Source organism: Talpa europaea (genome assembly GCF_964194135.1).
Source record: "Talpa europaea genome assembly, chromosome: 3".
Lineage (NCBI taxonomy): Eukaryota > Metazoa > Chordata > Mammalia > Eulipotyphla > Talpidae > Talpa > Talpa europaea.
The window spans coordinates 54,503,002-54,509,001 of NC_140069.1; positions in this window are offsets into that span (position 1 = coordinate 54,503,002).

Consider the following 6,000-nt stretch of genomic DNA (forward strand, 5'->3'; position numbering starts at 1 on the left):
TGTACTCAGTGCTTGTATAAATAAATAAATAAATAAATAAATCTTTAAAAACAAAACAAAACAAAACAAAAAACTCCCTGCACTTGTTCACAAAAATTTACAATTATCTCCAAAAAAAGTTTTATTAAAAGAAAGTCAGACCCAAGCTTGAACTGACATATTTAGGTTAATAAGCTATTATGAAAATCAATAGTAAAGGGAACACTTAACAAAGGGAACAACTTGAACAAATTTGATAGAACTAAAAATATTTGTGAACTCTTGATTTTCTTTTCACTTTCCATTGCTCCCTCTTTCAGTTGTTATCCAAATATCAAAAATGCTGATCTATTCTTTCTTAATAATAGGTAGTCAAAGTAGTTTAGAAAAGGTTTAGGTGAAACACCATAATGAAAGTGGCATACATCACTTAACTTTCAATCAGCAATGGCCCCTGGTGGCCTAAGGGTTAAGTCTCAATGCTATCACCACTGTGGCCTGAATCTAATCCCCGGTCAGGGAGCTAAACCACAAATGACACAGCAGACGTCTCCTGTCTAGCCTGCTGCTCCCCTTAGCAATGTATTTCAGTAAATCTGCCCATTCTGCTCCCCACTGTGTCTCTGCTGAATCCTCTTACCACCATTCCACTCCCACACCTAGGGCCTATAACCCAGTTTCTTTGTGAAAAAAAAAAAAAAGTTTCAAACAGTAAAATAAATAGTATACGTGGTAAAAAAGAAAAAGAAAAAGAAAGTCAGACCCAAGCAGAGTATGAAAACAAAATCTGGGCACTGAGTTACTGCCTGCCATCTCATTCTGCCACTCTTACGCCAGGTCTGCTCCTGAGTCTCTAGCAACACTGTTCTTTACCTCCTCTGACATCCTGGCTCACACATCTGGCCACTACATTTCTCATCCTTTCCCAGATTTGCCTGGCTTCTCACCTTCTCACCTTATGATTTGTCTTGCTGCCTAGCATTTCAAGACATTTCTATATACCTGCCACTTAAACTCCTTCTTGGACTTCAGTCTCACTGATTTCCTGGAGCACACATGCTCTTCCTCTATCGCCTCAATGTGGCCATTCCTGTACCCCTTGTTATGGGGAGGTAAAGGATCTCAAATGCTCCATTGATGAGCTGGCATATTGTTAAAAAAAAAAAACAACTTAAAGTTTCTGTTAAAAAGCAAAAACCTACATTTTTCTCTTTCATCAGTCTCAAGGAATGGATCCATATAAATATTCTAAAAAGACACCCTGATCCCCTTCACGGTAGTGCTGTGGCCTCCTGAAGATGTGGTATATGTACATAATGGAATACTATTCAGCAATCAAAAAAGATAAACTCATGTTATTCACAGCAACATGGATAGAGCTGGAAGGCATTATGTTCAGTGAAATAAGTCTGAAGGAAAAAGAAAAATACAAAACCCTTTAACTTACAGGAGGAATATAAGGGAAGCAAATAAGGGATCAGGGAACAAAAGAGAGAAAGAGAATACTGGCAGGAAACTATAAATCAGAGACATTCAGCAGGGGATGGGGAGGGAGAGGGATTAAAACAGGGTAAGGAGAGCACAAGAGACTATGATGATGGTGCACGGGTGACTTGGTGGTAGGAATTCTACTGGGATCACACCTGGGAGGAGAAATCAAACATTGTACAAAAATGAACAATGATGTAATATATATATATTATATATATATTATATATATATATATATATAAATAAAGTGATTTTCCAAAAGGAAAAAACAATAAAACCTTGAGAACACAGAGCATTATCCGTACTCTCCTATCAGCTAAGGTCAACAAGTGCTCACTCAGGAGAAAGCTGAACAAATGCCATTGATTCATAGAAGTTCCTTTGATGGCCCATGTTTTCTCCAGAGAGAGGAACAGAGAAAGCCCCACAGCCTCCTGCCATTATTTGCCCCCAGGGCAGATAAATAGTCCAGCCACACCCCTGCCTTCCTCCAGGCACACATTTAGGTTTAGAGAAAATTTAAAAAAATAACTAAATAAAATAAAATAAAAGAGGGCATGTGTGATTTATTCCAACCATAAGACCAGGTAGAAGGGGAAGAAGATGATGCATCACATATCTCACTGTCCTTATTTTTTAATTAATTTATTTTTCTTACATCTTTGGTAATTTTTGGATAGTATTTGAGTTCTCGCCTCCAGTGTAGTCCCCATATTTCTCCCACCACCATAGCACTTGAGATCCATCACCACAGTCCCTAGTGCTTTTCCCCTCCCTGTTTTGACTCCTCTCCCTCCTCCCTCTGGCTGTATGTCTCAGATCTATGGACAGCTTGCAAGCTTTGTCTTCTCTTTTTTTTAAAGATTTATTTATTTATACAAGAACGGGGGTACAGGTCAGAGGCGTGGGAGGGTGAGAGAATTCACCAGAAACAGAGCGGGGAGCAGAACATGCATACAGGTGGAAAGCATTTATGAAGGGAGAAGCAGGCGAGACAGGAGAGGACTGCCGTGCCATGTGGGAATCTCCCTGGCTGGCAGGGGATAGAACCGGTGCTGCTGAGGCTGTGGACTCGACCCGCTGCGCCACCGGGGAGGCCCTGTCTTCTTTTTTTTCCCTGAAGTTTTGTTTGGTTTTGCTCTATTCCACATATTAGTGAGACCATCCAATAATACTTTTTTTTTTTTTTCTTCTGGCTTATTTCACTTAGCATTATCCCTTCCAGCTTCATTCATGTTGCTGTAAATGGCATGCCTTTATCTTTTTTGATGGCTGAATTTCATTGTTTTTAAATTATGCATTGCTAAATTGATGGCTTGACAACTGGTACAGAGGCCCCTGTGTTCCAGTTGTTGTGAAGGGCCTCCCTCCTGCTGAGCACACCTTTCCCTGGGGACCAGGACAATGCAAACACTGCAAGTCGGTTCTATTGGATCAAGCTTCTCAGACTGGAGGTTGGATTACTGAGTCCTGGAATTGCATCCCGGTTCAGCCTAGAGGAAAAGGGGGTTTCCGCAGCTCAGTTCTGCACCAGCTGTCTGTGAGCCTGGGCCTCTGGCTGTCAGACCCTTCTCCAGCCTGCTTGATATGCAGGCACTGTTCTGAACCTGCTCACTCATTGGGCATGTCCTGTTTTCCAACAATACAGCAAACCCATCACTGAATTTACTATTTGGTAAGAAACAACTATAAGACCAACTCATGTGGTACAAACAAAGCTTAAGAAAAATGGTGCTGCTCCTTTAAACACCATAACTCAGGGCACAAGAGGACAAAGGAGACAAAGAACAGCTACCCAATGGACAGTCTCCTAATTTGTTTGAATTTCTGCTGAAATCAGAGGCATTTTTAAAAATAAGTCTGACAACTTCCCTGGGCTTTCTTCCATGCCCTCCCTGCAGGCTTCCTCACCTTCTTGAATTGCGTACAATCCCGATTTCTAGTTTTTGGTGTGCCTTTTCTTAAAATCTCAAAGCATCTTTGGGAAGGTTAACTTTCTAAGTTCTTCCCTTTTTAAATTGATGAAACTTGTCTCAAAAGACCATAAAATATTAAATACTTTGCCAGATCTAAAAAGGAGATTACACAAAAATCAAAGAACTGTCAACCTCTGGCCATGTCACACAAGGGAACAACTGTTAGTAGATCACCACACAGAGACAGTTAAGAATGGTTGCTTTTCAGTAAGGTCAGCTAAGCCAAAATTTCTGTGTTCATTAAAATTAGCAGGGTGCTCTTTGAAAAAAAAAATTCAAAATATGCCACCTCCCTCGTTGTTCTGCATCTGTTTGGAGGCAGCCAAACTTTCAGTGATGTTTCTAACTCCCTTCTCTTCCCGTCTCCCCTTGCACCTGCATTCGGTGTTCCCATTTGATTCCCAGCTCTTCACACCCAAGAGGTGACTCATTTTGGTGGTAAATGAACAAGAATATGCTCAAGGTCTGAAAATTTTCCAATCAGAGTGTTAAATGAGTGCAGAAGACTATACTTAAAATACCTGTCACAACTCAGGTGGCATCTGTTTCAAGAGCACAAATAATCCAATATTTTGTCGTCTCATCATTTATGGCTCTTTGGAAAAAAACAGAAAGCAGAACAAGCTACAAGAGAAACCAAATAAACAAATTTTGGTGTAGACAAGAAGAACAAATCAGACTATTTTAAAATCTGAAAATGTAATCACCTTACTTGCTTGAGTGAAGTGCACATATTTTGACAAACTTTTAAAGCCTGCACTTTCTGAATTAACATGGTTGTCCAAATACCAGTTGATTTAAAGTGAGAATGATAGCAGCGAGAGTGAAGATGGCATAGTTGCTCTGCTATATATAAACTATATGTAAAAAATTACACATTTACACACACACACATATATATACAAACTTCGTAAGTGATCAGACAGGACTTCTTCATTTATATAATTAAAACAACCATATGCTTTATGTTGGAGACCAGTTATTGCCTTTGGAGAATTTAAAATAGCTAAAAATACACAAGTAGTACATTTTGTCTCTTTTGTGTTTCATTTGCTTTTTGTACAAACAAAACAAAATAGAAAAGTATATCTTAAAGGTTGCCATGCAAGTTGCTGAGATGCATGATTCTATATAATTCTATCACTCCCATACTCATATCAATATTTAGAAATTTGCTCTAGAGAGAAATTGATTTACCATATGTGGTGATAACAACCATTACAAACGCCCAATATTTCACAAACCATGATATAAATTGACTTTACTTCACACTCCTGGATGCCATTAGGCTCCTCCCCTACCAGAGAAATTGTTTCCATGGTAACTGAAAGGGAAAAAGCACAGGGAGGAAAAAAAGGCACAAAAAGCGAGCGACATGAGATATCTATGGAATAAACAAAATGTAGGCAAGTGTTGGATGTCATAACACTTTTATTGCTTTTAGATCCACATATTCTAGAGACGTTAAGACCATACTGTCTGACAGACCAGAGGAGACAGAGAAAGGAAACTCAGTCTGTGTCTGAGGTTGGACGTGTTGAAATGGACAACCGGCAGGGCTGCCTGCGATTTCCCAGTGTAGATGACGCCTTGTAAATGGAGCTTGCTGACTCTTTCTCTTGCCAGCAACTCTGCAGAACCCATGTAGGCTTGGCTGGACGAATTCAGAGTACAGCAAATAGTTAGATCAGGAACAGAGCCATTCACAAGGGCACCAAATCACCCTTCATCCTGTTTCAGCTTCACACAGAATTCTCCAGTGGGTACTGAGTACAGAAATCCACTCAGGCCAGTGGAAGCTTTTAGGAAGTTCTCTAGAAGGAAACATGAGGTAGCACCTGCTTTTATCTCTTTCCTGAAGTAAAATCTGCTGCTAATATAATTTAATTTTGATGAGATTCTGCATATATGTCACTTTTGGAATGCACTTAGGGGAATACACATTACTTATAAACATATACTTTTTAATTAATTTTTCTTTGTAATTCAAAGTAGATCTCTAATGCATTCATGGAATGATATGCATTTCCGGGGGGTGGGGGGGGCAATTTTAATACCTGCAATTCCCTAGCTTGTTAATCAAAGACTTTTTAGCCTTGTAGATAATTTATATCTGCTTAATGTTCAGAAGGCTGAAATTGTGGCTATATGAAAAAAAAAAATCTTTACCTCTGACAAAATCAGATCAGATAAAAACCTTATGGAAATGCTACAGAAATAAGGAAATGGTGGAAATATTCTTTCTTCTGAGCTGCTTTCTGTGAAAACATTTTGTGGCTTTATGGGGAAAAAAGGGAGCCTTTATTTTCTAAAAGACAATGAAATTGCTTGGCTTCATATGCAGCAATGGTTAGGAATCTCCATCTCAGAGCATAGAATGACTATTTCTGGTAGCTTTGTGTTTTGAAATAATACCTTTTGTGCTTCTTATAAAAATATTATAACCTGGGCCTCCCCGGTGGTGCAGCGGTTGAGCGCTAGGTTGCGAGACTGCCAGCACCCTCTGTAGCTCCAGTTCGATCCCCGGCCGCCTGCGAGGGTCCCACATGGTGCAC